Raw genomic sequence first — 16341 nt, forward strand, 5'->3', positions numbered from 1 at the left:
AAGTGGGTGAGAGCTAGGGGCAGGGCATTCTCAGCAAGGGGATCTCGTTGTGGAACAAACTTCCAGAGGAGATCAGGTAAACCCAGAGTCTGACTATCTTTAGGAATCATGGCAAAACCTTCCACTTTGAGACAGCCTTTCCGCCATATGTGATGCTCACATGACCTCCCACTTCTATTCCCAAACCCCTACCATCTCCTCCCAAAAACCTACCCTAAGCACAGTTTTGACCCCAAAAAGGCAGATGTGCTCCATGAAGTTCACTAGTAACTTTGCTATTGATTTTAAGTGGCAGGCATTGAGGCCCCTAACTCCTACTTAAGTCAATGGGAGTCAGGCACCTAAAGCCCTTTGAGGATCTGGGCCTCAGAAACTACTGTGTTGGGTGGCAGCATAAAGCTCTTACAGCTTGCAGTGTGCCTAGAAAGATAACAAACTTGGGCCCTGTCAGACTAATGGTGGACATGAATTCCAAAGCGGAGGGTCTTGCAAACAGTACAAATGCTCTTTCTGCAGTTCAGAGTTCACATCTGGATACTAGTGACGGGTTTTGTTCACTTTCTGGGATTCAGAGGAGGAACCTTACTGGAGCAACAATACCCCCCCTCAGTCCTGTGAAAGAAACCCCATTACACCTGTCTCTCTTAATCCAGGAGCAGCAGGGATTAAACAACAGGGTTTGTTTGGCAGGTGGGTCTTGTTAATCTGTCAATTACTAGGAATGATATAGCCTGCTGCCCTGCCATAGAGGCTGGCCTCAGACTGTTATGCCACACCAGTTTGCTGCTCTAAAAGAAAAGGTGTGTTGGAGCGCAATGTGGGTCTTAGGTGGTTCTTATGATTTATTCTGTTCTGTTAAGAGCCTTAAACTAAAAGATGCACTTAGGTATTCATTAACCAAGAGGGTTGGTGCTTCTGTTAGTGAGGGGGAAGTAAGGGTGTGTGTGTGTGTGTGTGGGTGGGTGTGTGTGTGTGGGTGGGACTGTCCTAGTTGGTCTCTGTTCTTGATGGCAATTTTCAGGAGAAAGGCTACCTCTAAAGCCAAACTACATGTGACCTTATAGATTAAGCTCAACACAATGGATTTACATCCACAAGCAAGAAACCATGATAGTGTACAGTATAATCAGGAAGTCAGTACAGTTCTGTCCATGAACCAGTGATGTGCTCCATGTAAGAAGTATTACTAGTTACTCAACAAATAGCTGCACTTTTAACTAGCTGAAGTTTTCAAAGAGACACTGAAAGGGCACCTAGACTATGAACTACACCCCCTCCCCCCCAGAACTTAAATGAACTTCTTAAGAAAGATGCGTCTGTGTCCCTCTAGCTTACTAACATTGGCTCTCAATTGAACTTCATCTGACTTGTTCTCATTCAAGACCTGGCTTTAGACATCAGGAAAGCTAGATTACTACACACTGTACTGGATGAAATCTGTCCTAGTACATTTGGGGCAATAGATTGTGGGTCTGAAGATCTGTGCCTTACTCTTAGTCCCTTTGCTACCTGTAGGTCTTTGTTTCCTCCACCTCCCCCTTCTATTTGTTTATATGGCAAGCTTTTTGGGATAGGAATTGTCTCTTAGTAGGCAGAATAGAATCTTCATTTTGGCACTGTTTTAATACTACTTGTAATGGGCACAGTGATTAAGAACTAACAGGCAGGAGGCGAGTGCCTGGGATATTAATTTTGTCGTTGATAAGTATTTCCCTGTTAGGCATCTGGCTAACCTGGTGTCTCTGCTTCCTATTATTGCTGCATTCCCTGCCCTCATGGCTTTTACTGATGAAGCTCCCTCTGGTGGCCCATTAATGAGCAATGTGTAGCCATTATTGGTAAGGGTATGATTTGTGTCACGGATTCTGTGCCTTTCTGGGACTTCTTCCAGGGTAGGGCTGGAGCAGCTGTCAGCCGCTGGAGTAGTGGCTTGGGATGGGTCAGCCCCTCTCAAGCAGCTGTCCCAGGTCAGCCTGCAGCTGTTAGTTCTCCCCTCCCACTCCCAGGGTACTTTTAGAAAGAGTCAGGGACAGGTCATGGGCCTCTGTGAATATTTTATTGCCCATGACCTGTCCCTGACTCTTACTAAAAGTACCTGTGACAGAATCTTAACTTTAATTACTGGGGATGTTAGTGCTACAGTAATGCTCAGCATTGTCATTGTAGTATCATAGATCCACAGGTCCAATGCTCCCATGAAGCTCTGGAACAGTCCCTGGGAGGACCCCTTTAGAGTGTTAACCCCTTTAGGCTCACAATCTCTCACTGAGGTGAGCCCCTTGGCTCCACCGCCTTCTGGGATCAAACCCTGGAGCCTTCAGCACCTCTGCTTATTCTGGGAGTTCCCCTTAGCGAGTCCACTCAAATTGAACAGCTGGAGAAGGCTTGCGTACCCAAAGGGAGCAATGCACCCCTGAGTTCCTTAGACTGGAGTGACTCTCAGGCAGCGTTGTAAAAGCAGAAGGGTTTATCAGATATCGGGAACACAACGTAGAAAGTACTTGGTTAGTGTAGAGAATGGAAAAGTTACAGCAAAGTCCATCTGGGTTGAGATCTGAGCTCTCTCTGATTCCCCCGCCCCCACTTCCCCCAAGTCCTAGTCCAGAAGCAAGAGTCTTCCTTCCAGCAGCTCACACTGCTAGCACCTAGCCCCTCCTCCATCCTTTGTTCTGTTTCCTGGGCAAAAACAGGTCACCTGGCTATCCACCTTAGCTCTTCATTCTCCAGCTGGTCGCAGCTGACTGACTTCCTACAGAGGATGTCGGCAGTCCCTGGGCGTTAGTTGCTAGGCACCAGATGTCCAGCCATTGGCATGGCCATTGTCTGCTGAGACTCTGCGAGTAGTAAACAACCCTTCCTGCCATCTAATTAAACATGCGACACATAGGGGAAACCGAGGTGCACACAGTGTTCATGAACAAGATATTAAGAAAATTCCCGCTTCATCACATAGGGTAACTGTGTAGGCCCCACTGGAGATACTAGTGCTGGGTAGTATTCTCTGATGGAGAGGCAGGATGACCAGGTTCCACTGTGCAGCCAGTAGTTATGGCAATGGCATGTGAGTGACAGATGGAGTTAATTCCTACTTTGGGGAAAATATTTTAAACCCTTTTTTGCTGAGTTTTCAATATATGGTCATTCAGTTTCCTTTGCTTTTAATCATAAAAGGGGAAGAACTCAGTGTGAAAGCTACGACCAAAAAAGGAGGAATTAAGCAGAACAAGGCAAAAATTTAAAAAGCACAAGAAGGGAAATAGACTTTGCATGGTGGATGGGAGTGAAGGGGTTTGAGACACAACCATCAGATGCATATTGAGTGGAAACCAGGTGTCTTGTGTTTGAGGTGATTCTACACATGATACTCTGTCCCTTCTTTAACAGTAGGTGTTTATGCAAGCACACTAGTAAACAGTAAAAATACAGGCTTCCACAGCATTCAAGTTCCAGCTTTGTGTTTGTTTACCAGGGACTGTGTCTTGCTTGGAACTTCATGTTGTACATAGACCTGGAATGGCTGGAACATATTTCAAGTGAACATATCACAGAGAAGCGATATCACTTTGAGAAGAAGCTGTCAGGTAGGTATGGGGTAGGACAAGTAGTTATGGATGGAAATGTATTTGGTAAAGATCCCTTTGATATAGGTGTATGTGGAAAGAAATGTATGGGGCTTGATGGCCAAAGAGGGGCAGAGGTGCACAGCTAGAAAAGGAAGGTGCTGACTGTATAAATCTTTGGCTTACAAAAAATCACTTGCAGGTGGTGGTGGGAACTAAGGTGACTTTTGGGCTGCATATGCTGAGGAGGCACATCAGAGTAGGGAAGTGGCTATCCTGCTCTGTTGCTTTGGTGAGATCACATCAGGAATGCGTCTTTAATTTTGGAAACTTCATTTCCAGAAAGAGAACAAGATGCAATTCAGAAAAGAGTAACAAGGGACAAGAGGGTGCATTAACAGACTAGCACAGAAAGGATGCTTGTCTCTTTACAGCAGAGAATGAGAGACTATTCAGTGTTTCCAGAGTATCTCCTGTCTCCCAGAGTCTCTCTGCCAGAAGTGAGCAAACAAGAATGCCAACATCTGGGGGCAAAAGCAGGTCTTAGTTTTAGCTTGATATGAATACTGCATTAGTGTAACTGAGGAGCATTGCAGGTGTACATACTGATCCTGACATACACCTAGATATGAAATAGTTGTAAGACTTGTGAAGCTTCCTAGGTTTTGTAAGACAAACAAAGGATTGACTCGAGAAATGACTTACACAAGCTAGACCTACGTAGCCTTGTAAGAAGAAACTAAGGGAGGACACGAAAACTGCCCGAGTATCTGCCACGGTGTAAATATGGGGGTGGGGGAGATTAAGAGAACTGGAAGTGACCCTTTCACGTGAGACTTTAAAAACCAGGCTGAGCAGAGTACTGAAGAATACACTGTAGATGATAAACCTGTATAGGGTGAAGGATGTGCATGGACTGGATGGGACTTAACAGACCTCCATAATGAAGACTGCTTCTATGCCGCCGCCTTGCTGATGGATCTCCATCTTCTCCCCCTCAAAGCTGCTTGTTCCCTGCTGCCAGGAATGTGGTTATATGAAGGGCAGTAGAAAGTTCTGCCATTCATGTGCCCAGGAAGGAGACTCTTCGCTATGCTATATCTAAAAGCTATCCCCACCAAATGGTGGTCTAGTTAATGGGATATCTCTCTGCCCTAGTGTCTGACAACCCACTGGCAGGCACGATGGGACTTCATACTAGTCAGCTGCCACCTTCTGGGCTGGTCTTTGGTCAAACATCCCCTCATGGGAGCCATAATGTATTGCTTGCCCTTATAATAGTCTCCAATGAGGAGACTTGTCTATAGTAATAGCCCTGGGGTTTGGATAACTTGGTTGCTAATCTCCAAGGCTGGCTCAACTCGCTGCTCACCATTTAAGCAGCACAGTTCAGAAAGCTTCAGCCATGCTTCTGTGAGCTGTGGTGAGCTGCAGAAGGAGCCAAGAACTTAGACTGGAGCACAATAACAAGTACCTGGCCTGGTGCTCTTCAGCTCTTAGCTGATAATTGATTATCCTTCTTTGGGAATAGAGCATTTGAGCCCTGGCCATGCTCTGTGGTCATGATCAGAACCAGTCTCTCTACTGCCTTATTTAAGCACAGGAATTGTTAGCTAGGTTCCGGCATGTTCTCTGCTCGGGGACACTTAGCCTGACAGCCATTTGATACAGTCCTGCTTGGGACTACTTATGGAGTCTTCCATAGCAAGAGTTTGGCTAGAATAGTTCCTTTATCTGTGCTACGACCTTTCTGGCAACGTATCTTATAAGTGATGGTGGATGACATGGTTCTGAGCTCACTGTGATTAATTAGGAACTCCTTACACGCCAATCACCTTAAGTTTTATATTCCTGCTGCGCATTCACTTGTACAAACGAATGTTTGCTGCCCTCTAGTGGAACAAAACAAATGGAAGATGTGTCTCTTTCTCTTTATAATTAGCTACATTGCAGGATCTTTGAGGGAATAAAAACAGATGAGAAGAAATAGATTGATTTATAAACTGATGATAGCCAGAGCTGTAAGTATTCAGGGACCCCTAACCGAGTCCTTTCTTAGGAGAGGGGATGGAAAAACTCTTGTAAAACCACTTTTCAAACTATTTGATTTACATATTATGGGCCAATTTGGGCCAAATTTACAATCCGGTTAACTGGCAAATGCAGTTCTGAGACCCTACATATTTTTTGTCTACAAAAGCTATTTTGTGAATGCACAAAAAAGAAAATGAACACATAAGTAAGGTAGCAAATAACTTATCTACATGATTTGCAGACATAATTTAATTATATAATTGCTCAAATTCAGGTTTTGCAGGTGTAAAAATGTATAGGTACAAATTTAGAGACTAATTTTGAACACTGGACCCAGCATTTTAAAACCTAATATTTGACCATCAGTTTTTTTCGCTTACCTGCCAGAATCTGGATCGGGTGTCTGAACTGCTGCAGTGGTTGGTTATATATAACAATACTTGCACAGCGCTTTGCAAACCCCCATTAATGAATCCTCTCAACTTTCATTCTAGTGTAGGTCAGTAGCGTTGCATGCATCTTACAGATGAAGAAATGGAGAAACAGAAGCTGTGATTTTGTCCAAGGTTGCATGGCAAGTCAGAAGTAGAGCTGGGAATAGAAACTAGATGTCCTGAAATCCAATCCCTACCTTTTACCACTAGATATGCTGCCTCTCAATCCTAAAGCAGCACAGGGAGTGTAGGGAAGTTTCTCTTTAGACATTAATGCCATTAACTCCTGCAGGGGAAACTGTAGCCCACAGGGCTAGCTTACCTTTACTAAATTCACTGCCTTCCCTTAGTTGTTTTTAGCTGCTTTTATTATGTTCAGCAGTAGTCAGTATTCTGCAGGCCTGTATCCTGTAAATCATTAGCTTCAGCAAGTTAGCATAAGGCTTGAGGCCTACGCACTTTGAACAGATACATTTTGAACAATAAACAGCTCAATAGAAAACCCCAAGTATTGGGGAGCTGAAAATAGAGTAATTAAGGGGAATTTCTGACCATAGAAACAACCAGTCATAGGTGTCCATGAATCCAACCATAAGAGTGTCATGGCAATGAATTGACATATATAACAGGTACTTGAGCTAATTACAAATACCTAACCAAACAAGGGCTATGGTAACAAATTGATGTATATGATAATAAGTTAAAATAATTGATATGCTGACCTATAGGAGGAGGATACTCCAACATTAGTAAGGTGAAGATATAAAGATAAAGAAAAGGGGAAATACGCTGCTGCCAGTATGTTTGATGCATTTAGCAGGGGGGTATCGTATTATAGAAGTTGCATCCCAGCCTCGGGGCAGAAAGAGAAGAAACTATAGCCCTTGGGAGGTGCCAGGGTGAGGGGGAAGGTGATGGTGCTGAAGAAAATGATGGCTAACATTTCAGGTTGTTTTACAAGGGATGATGTGACTATATGGATGTGCAAATTTACATTCTGGAGTATCTCTATCTACCTGACTGAGTTGGGGTGTTTTGTGATGGTGCTAAATGTATTAATAAACTTTGTTACTATAGCAGGGTTCCTGTAGTGTGACTGTTGTGGCTATGCACATCGGAGTTCCCAACTATATAATAATTTGAATGATACTGGGCCTGATCTTGGGACAAGAACCTGTTAACCCTCAAAATGATAACTGGGGATTCTTAAGTAATCAATGTCGAATCAGTAGATCAGGCTACAAAACAGACTTTGAAACTCAAACCCTGGCAAGCAGAATGAACTGATTAAATGCATTGCTTTGAAATAACTTTGTACTGTTTAAAGCTGCGGAGATTCTATAAGTGACTTAAGCTTGCTTAAACTTTGAGCTCTCTATCCCACTGCCCCTTGTTGTGTGGATGCTGAGGATCTGGACTGGAGGCTGAACTTTCTGTGATTTTTTTAAGAGCAAATCTCTGAATCTTAAAGGACCCTGTGATGCTTCCACAGGTACCCAGGGACTGTGAGGCACCTTCCTATCACCTGCCCTGAGCATGAGCAAGCCTTGTCTGTGCCTGCTGGGGATCAACTCCTCGACTCCACAGGCCAGAAGCAACCACCAGTACTCCCCTCTCAGCCTGCACAGGCTGCGCTATCACTCTGCGGGTTAGCAATAAGCACACTCCACCCCCCAGACCTCCCAGCATCTCCCTGGAGTCCCCAGCCCCTGCTCCAGTGGACTCTCATTGCTGTATTCCCAGATTTGCTGCTCCTAAAGAAGCAGTATGCCCCAGCTTACTATTTCCCTTCAGATCACCGCACATAGATGTGTTTATAGTGAAACCAAGTATAAGTTTAGTTAACTAAAGCCTAGAGATTCAAGCAAATAGAAGTATTGGAAACAAAGGGTTACACATAAAATAAAATCACAGCATGCATTTTGGAGCCTAGACTTAATTAACAAGATATACTTATGTCTTGTAAAGCAGGGGTGCGCAGTGGGGGACCATGAGCTGTTTCAGGGGTCTGCCAAGCCGGGGTTCTCTGAGCTCTGGTGGCTGAAGCATTGAGTCCCGATGCCTAGCACCCTGTGGGGTGGAAGCTGTGAGGACCCCAATACCCCCACAGGGCTGAATCCCTGAGCCCAGGCGCCTTCCAGGGTTGAAGCCAGAGCCCCCCCAACCCTGAGAGGCTGCAAACCTGAACCTTGGCAGAAGCCTGGAGTGCCCTCCTGCAGCTGGAGCCTGGAGCGTCCTGGGCCAGGGAGTGGGGTGGGGCTCTGAAAGAAAAAGGTTGAGAATGCCTGTTGTAGATTATTGCTCACCAGTGCTCTATGGCCAGACTGTGACTCCTTTTTCATGAGACATGGCATGATGTCAGCGTGCCTCCTCAATGAAGGATAAAATCTTGGCCTCTTTTTTTGTTTTTGTTTTGTTTTATTTTCCTTTTAACGAAGGTACAGACAGACTATAGTCTCAACTCTGAGGCGGGGATCTCTTGGGATCTCTTGTGGTTCTTTTGTCATTGTAAATCATCCTTAGGCCTGCCGCAAACAGCCTGTATCCACAAATGTGCATTGTTCTGTATGCTGACCGTGTTAGCTCGGAGACTCGCCTTGACTCAGGTGACCAGCTTTACTGCAATAGTTTGGAATAGTTTTCCAATTTACATATCTTTTAAACTACATCCCATTCAACCATCTTGCAATGATTACCATGACCTGTGAGCTACTGGTTCTTGGTGAAGACCTCACATGCCCCTCTGGAGAACTATTATGTATATACCAGACCCAGGGTATCCCTGTAAAACCCTGTGCACCCCCTTGTAGCCTGGTTTCTAAGCTCTCATGGTTTTGATTTGAACCTTAAAAACTTGAAATAACAAACAGTGATGTCTGCAGAGAGCCTGAAATCAATACCTGAGAAGGGAAAACTGCATCATCTCAGTAGGTTAACGCTAAAGCCTAATGACACCCAACTCGCCAAAATTAACTAGTTCACTGCTAATTAGCTCAGTGTTGTTGCTCAAATAATGTGCTTATCCGCTGTTAGGTGCAGAGGGCAGTGGAGTGCAAGTACTTGCTGTCAAAGGTTGTGGATGAAACATTGGCCACTAGATAGTGGATGCAGCCCTTTCCTGTGACAGGGGTTTTGTCATTTGTCTCCTTAACCTGCTCATGAAGGGGTGGCGGGGACAGCTGAATAAACTCAAGTTTCTTAACAGCACTGTTAGGGTTTCCCTGCCCCATCTCTCTCTCCGTTCCCAGTTGTGTTTGCAAACAGAAAGCAGCAGCCAAAGGCCGAAGTGCTGGCAATGTGATGTTTGTTGGGGCTAAACAGGCAAGCATAAAAACTATAGCCCTTTACTCCAGTTGGGCTTCCTTTTCCATAACCGTAGCTCTGTTGGCCGATAGTTTCCTTCCCCACAACCATAGATGTATACGCCCATAGAACTCCCTCTTCCCTTAACTGTAGCTCTATACACTGATAAAGCTCCCTTCCCCCTCATTCATTCTTGGTAGGCTCAATTACATCTGTAGTGCCCCACCCCAGCCATCTCCTTCTAATTTATGGTCACGTTCCATTTTGGAGGGTCTTGAGTCTGGGGGCTTTGGTACCACCTCTTTTGTACCCCAGCAGGGGTAGGGAGTGAGGTTATGGTCATGGTCACTTTATGGCCCTGTAGTGTTTCTTTCTCACACCTCCCTTTATTCCACTCACTCCTCCCAACCAGCCTTGCTCTAGTGTCTGTCTTGAAGAGGAGTCAAAGCTTTCCTTCATTTGCACATTCATATATCAAACCCACACTACACCCTGAAACATTTTAACTACATCCCTTATTTCTTCTCACAGTAACAAAGAAAACCCATCTGGTTGTGGGTAGGCAAGAGTAACACGCAATGTCTTTGTTCTCTGTTTACATGTGTATCTTGAAGACTTAGCTCTCAGGCAGGCCTAGGATACTGTCACAGGCCTAAATACTTATACAAACATAAATTATATACTACTAATCCTAACAGGCACTTCTGTGTTAGACCCCTGTTAAAGCTGGGATGGAAAAGTGACTTCTTCTTGTCTCCATCTCCGCTTCCCAAATGTAAAGTCCCTACTCAAAAAGCTGGTGCCGAAGTGCAGATGTGCCCCCTCTCAACTATCTCCTGGCTGCCAAATCCAACGTGGCCTCCATGTTTCTTTGGGTGACAAAAGCCGCAGCTGTCAAAACCTCAAGCTCATCAATGCAGCTAGATTTAGCTTGCTGTACAGTGCGTGAAGCCTTGTTCCAAACATATTCAGGCACAGGGGCCCCAAAAAATCAATCCTGGATAGTGGGAAACATGTTTTTCCATCTCACACATACCCACCTGGAGGATGTGCATGCTAGGCAGCTCGTCCACATCAGGCAGAGACAGTGGTTTGTTCGCTCAGCAGGAAGTCTGCAGCTGGCTTAGCTTAATGTTTAGCTTTAAGTAAACTGAGCACAGATGGAAGGTGCTACAGTTACCACTCTTGATGCAGGCTGAGGTTGTCAAAGCCACTTGAGATAGGGCTACTAAATTTCCATTAAATGCTAGTGACAGTTAGGCCTCTTGGATCTCCTATTGCTTTTGAAATATCTCAGGCAGAAGACCTCTGCTTTAACCACACAGCAGGTATAGCCCGGGCAGTAAACTTTCACACCTCCAGCCACCTGCCAGGGTACCTAATCTTAACTCTGGCAAAGGAGCTAGTGGTGAGAGGGTAGTTTAGGGCATATCTACATGACAAAATTAAGTTGACCTAACTTGCATTGCCATACAGCTACTGCAGTAACGACATCACTTGTGCATGTCTACGCTTTGCTCATTGGGGTGGTGGTGGTGTACATCTGGAGTGCTTGCACTGATTGAACTGTCAGTGTGCGGCATTGTGGAATGGCTTCGGAAAGGCAGGTGCAGTCGATGTAAGCAATGCAGTGTCTACACTGTCGCTGTGTTGACTTAACTACATCAACACCGACTCTCTGCCTCTCATAGAAGTGGAGTTGTTAAGTGGATATAGTGGGTGGGAGTGAACTTTTAGTGTAAACACTTAGAGTTAGGTCAATGTAAGCTGCCTTGTATAGTCCAGGGCTCAGCGTTCATGGCCTATTCATACCTTGCCCTGTTGTCTGAGGGTATTAACAAAGGAATCAATTGCTGCCAGCTAGTGGAGTGTTTTTTGAGATGTGGACTCTTAGCCAGGAGGAACTGGAGACAACCCACTTCACACAACTCACAGTAAACAGGTGACTTTCACACTTTCCAAACCTCTACCCCACATGGCATGGCTTCAAAATTCACTCCCCACCAGGAGTTTGGTTAACATACCAAGAATGAAAAACATTCAAACATAAATTCCATCTTGAGCCTGCCCCAAGTCTGGCTGCACCTGGACTCTTCCCATCAACCAAGATCCTCCCTGGCCAGAGAGCCACTCCCATCACCAACCTGTATAAACAAACCCTTCCAGCTTCCACTACCGGTGAGTCAATAGAGGGCCCCTATTTACAGCTGACAGATGCTACCATTAAGTTAATGGCTAAATTCCCCTGTCAGTTATACCAGTGCAACTGCAAGGGAGTCAGTGGGCTACACAAGCATAGATGAGAAGGTGGCCCACTCTTTAAGATGTACATTCAAACTGTGCTGAAGAGCATAGTGGGACAACTGGCCCTTGGCAGGGTTGCAGTCTCTTCCACAGAGTAACGGAAGTATTTTTCCAGGTTACATGTATGTTGGGAAACCCATGCAGCTGCATCTCCATGTGCAGATTGGGGCGGGGTAGGATTTATTCTGGACTTGTTCAACCAGATTTTGGGTTTCCATTCATGTTCTTAAGAAGCATTTGGCTATCAATGGCTATAATCTCTATTTTCCTGTGTAGAGAAGGAGGAAGGAGCTAGGGGTCTAGGAAATGGATCTCACAGGGAGCTAATTGCCCTTGCTGTGCAACCTTCCTTTTCTGCAGCACATAGGGAAGGCAACAAACGCATGGTGTGCCAAGAGCAGGGGAGTGACCCATACCGGACTCAGATAAAGCAGCAGGGCTAGTATCTTCCCTCGAGCACAGGGAGGCTCACAAAGCAGCGCTCCAAGAAATGGGCTCAGTTAACACCCATCAGAGGAACGGTGGGGCGGAAGGTATGTGAGCTCAGCCATGGTGAAATCATCTGTTCTGAATGCTCACACACAATAGGTGGCCCAGTTATGCACAGGGAGTGTTTGTGTTCCAGCTACCTGGAGGAGGGCTTTACGTTACGCTCCAAGTCCACCGCTTCAGTGCCAACCTGGAGGAGAAAGTTAAAAAAGCCAGGCAGCCCACTTGGCTGGCACAGAGGCAAGGAGGAACAGCGAAGTGAAGGAGAGTGCAGGCAATGGGGGCTGGTGTTCTTTATAGCGCTGTATAATGAGTGGCAGCAACCCTTCATCCAGGCCTGCTTGTGTGCAGAAGGCAGCATGTGGTGGTCCAGTTCCATCGTTTGCTCTTGTGGCGTTTAAAGCAGCCTGAAGATTAAACCTCGTTGGGTACGTCTACACTGCCTCTGGAAGCAAGCCTCCCAGGCCAGGTCCGCAGGCTTGTGGCAGCAGGGCTGATGCTAGAGCGCTACAAATAGCAGCGGGGAGAGTGCTTCGATGTTGCAGCTTGGGCACTTGGGCTGCCCTCACCCCCTAGGCTTCAGAGCCTGAGCACCAGCCCAAGACCCTGTGTCTACACAGCTATTTTCAGCGCCTTAGCACAAAAGCCCTGCTGCCATGAGTCCCTCGTGGATGTGGGCTGGGAGGCTCGCTCCCAGCTGTGGTGCAGCCATGAGGCCAGAAGAGGGCACACAATCACTGCTCTTTCTGAAAGCAGTGACTATGGGCTACTGAGCAACCTGGTGTCAAATTCTGAGCTGCTTCTGTCTTCCTGGGAATATCCTGTTTTGAAACCTTTGAAAAGGAAAATACCAACATGTACTTAGTCTGCCACTACAACCCCTTATTTTACACTCTCTCATCTGCTTCTGTCAAACGTCTACATGCATCTCTCCCTGTCCCCGCCACTCACTTCTATCCCACCATGCATGATGGGGGAGATACACACACATACTGTCAAAACAGACACGTGCCTATGCATGCATGCACTAACACCTCATCTACAGATATACACCTATATAAAAACACACTGTAAATACATATGCACCTATACATATGGACACATACAGACTAAAAACAGCATGCAGGATGGCAATTGTGAGCAGAACTAGTTACCGACTAAAACAAGAACCATTGAGCTGAAATGCTCCCTACAATTTGAGTAAAATAGGATCTGGATTCAAACGGCTTCGCAGAAACAAAACTCCAGCTGGGAGTATTTTCAACCCAACCCTGGTTTGGCTGTCTCTGCTAGGCCCCACCTCAGGCTTCCTTGACTTGTTGTCAAAGAGAATTTGACACGTTTGGAAAAGCTTGAGTTTACTAGTGGGATCTGGCCAGGGCTAGATCTGAAAGCTAAAACGCTGGGGAAGAGGCCGTGCACATGTGATTTCAAAGTTAAATGATCAGGCACAGGAAGCTCATGTAGTTCAGAATAGATGTGTATGTCCAGATGCTTATTCAAATCTAACCTAGACTATGAAATTTGGGGAGCGGGGGGGTGTTGTCCACTATCAATAGTGACATATTTATAGCCTATATACAGCCCCTTAACATACACATGCCCACGACTGTCACATAATGCACTGCCCGCATATTTGAGCTTCCCATGTTTCTTTCCTTAATTCATGCACATGTACTTCCCACGCACATACATATGCAAGGACCACTTGCGTTTACATGCACCACCACAAACACATGCATTCCCTCATATCCCTACCCCCATACTGCAGTGTCCACATGCACTCCCCCCAACATGGACCAACACACACAAATCTCCCCAATATATGCATTCGCGCACCCAAGGGCTTCACCAGGCTCTTGCCCCTATATGCACACACTGACTGGCCCTCACCTGCATCTCCCACCACACTGGCAAATTCACCTTTCGATTGCCCAATATGCACACAGGCAATTCACAGACACCCTTCCATCCTGTAATACAGATGCCCTTGTAGCACATGTACAATATACAATGTAAACCACACTCACATGCCTACACACCCATGAGCAATTTACCCATGCTCATGCACCTTTTCTCCCCACACGCTTATTAGCGCACACAAACCACTCCAGCATAAATTCACACTACAAACGCTGTACACGCAGCACCTCTCCTACAGGTGCACACACCCCAGACCCACAGCACATACCTTGTTCTTGAACAGACAAGCCTTTGTGGCTATGCCCTGTGCTTGACCGGTTCTGTTCCCCTCCCCGTCACTTCCCCATTCCTTGCCACTCCCTCTCATTCAGGCTGTCCTCTAGGATGTAAGTCACAACTGAGTCTTCATGAACAACAGAACTAGCTGAATGTTTTTGACCAAAAAACATTTCCCAGGTGAAATACAGCTGCACTTGCCCCCTCTTTTCAGGGGGCAAGAAAATGTCATCTTCAAAGAAAACTTCCAATTTTCAGATGGGGGAGGGAGAAATCCAATCACAAGGTTTTGTTCAAAGAAAACATTGAACCTTTTCCTCTGGACGTTTTGGAATCAGAATTTTTTTTTTTTTTTTTACAGAACGGTTGGGCCAAAAAATACATTAGGACTCTGCTTGATGGCTTGCAGTGAAAAACTAGGATGAAATATTGGAATTTCCTGAACAGCTTTAATGAACTCGCTCACTCATAAACATTGGATGGCCACATTACTACAGCCAGCTTTCTCAGACTCACCTGAGCATGCAGGGTTTGCATGCAATGACACAGTAGCCGTGGATTTGTGCATTAATATATGATTGAGCTTGATGTCATGTAAATTTCTCTCTCTCCTCCCTCCCCTATTGCCTAGGATGTGGGTGTTTGGGGGCGGGGGAGGGTGGCAGCAAATTACAGTGAATGACACCTGCAAATAGACTGCATGTAAGGGTTTTGTAGAGGCCTTCTGGGCTCAGCAAGGATTTCCACCAGGGGGACGCTGGGGCAGGGCAGAACTCTTTCCTGTGTTGATTCCTAGCGTGCCCTGCCTTTCTCCTCTTGGAAACCCCACTGCTAGTTCGATGTGCCTCCTTGCCCCTGGCTGTTCTTGTGACCATTGAGTGGGAAGGCAGTACTGAGGTGGGGGGTGATTTGGCCAGGATCATGTGTCAGTGAAAACAGTGGGGAAGGCAGTAGAATGTGGGAGAGGAATGGCAGCATAGGGGTGAAGTTGGCGCTGCTCTTCCGGTGAAGGCGTTTAGCGGTAAGGGAGATAGCGGTGGGGCGGAGTTAGGGCTTGAAAGCTGAGGATGAGTGTACACTTTTCAGTGCTCTAAGGGTTAATGTTCAGACTTGCTTGCCCTCTGTTCCTGAAGCTAGACTGCTATTGCGCTAATGATATGATCTCTCCCTTACCTTACCTGCACTGTCGGTGCTAAGCAGGGATTGCCATCTAGAAATATCACAATGCCATGAGCTGGTTGCTTCCTGAGTTACGTGATGCTCCTGACAGGTTTCTGAACAAGCCAAAAATTCCTACTTACGTCTTGCAGAGCTGTGCAAACAGCCATTTGTATGTGGAACTCTCTTCCTTCACCCACACTTGGTGTGGGTAACATCTCTTGGTTTGTCAGGCGCTGTGATGAAGATCCACTGGTGCTGAGGAGAAATGGGGGAATGAGTCCCTCAGGTTAGACACATTCCCCTATCAGGATTTCATAAATCCATTTACTTCTCACCTGCTCTTCTGGCTGCTTTCAAACAAATAGCTTCTGACACCTCGCCCATCTGCTCAAGACTGACTCCTTCAGGTAATGTCATAATACTGACAGATATGCAATAGCTCAAGCTGAAGTTATGGGCTTGATACAGGAATTACTGGATGAGTGTGTGGCCCAGGTCTTGAACACAAGCCTGTGAGTCTCTAGATAGCTGTCACATCTGGGCCTACACGCAATGTCTTCTGAAACCTGGCGGGTCAAAAAGCTCGTAGGACTAGTTTCAGCCAAGGCACCATCCATGGGAACATGATTGGGGGATTTTCTGGCTCCACTGATTGGTCCAACCATGCTATTTAAGCCAGAAGGAGGCACAGGAAGTTGTCTGAGTAACTATGTGACTTCCTGTTGTGGCTGCCCTGGATTCTGCTTGTACTTACTTCCTGCACCCAACCTTGTTTCTGATTCCTGCTCTGTTCCTGGCTTGCTCCTGACTTCGCTCCTGTTCCTGCCATGCTCCTGCTCCCACCATGGCTGTTCCTT

At 46.1% G+C, this 16341-nt stretch overlaps 1 long non-coding RNA gene across 1 annotated transcript; it reads left to right on the forward strand.

The window, feature by feature from the left end:
• Positions 1-758: 758 nt before the first annotated feature.
• On the forward strand, positions 759-15107 carry LOC137151821 (uncharacterized). The gene is made up of 3 exons (XR_010919367.1): positions 759-800; positions 3470-3581; positions 14685-15107. It is a non-coding gene; the product is annotated as an uncharacterized lncRNA (long non-coding RNA).
• Positions 15108-16341: the final 1234 nt, after the last annotated feature.

This window comes from Emydura macquarii, unplaced genomic scaffold (genome assembly GCF_026122565.2).
Source record: "Emydura macquarii macquarii isolate MOO-44397 ecotype Brisbane River unplaced genomic scaffold, CSIRO-AGI_Emac_v2 contig_1119, whole genome shotgun sequence".
NCBI classification, from domain to species: domain Eukaryota; kingdom Metazoa; phylum Chordata; order Testudines; family Chelidae; genus Emydura; species Emydura macquarii.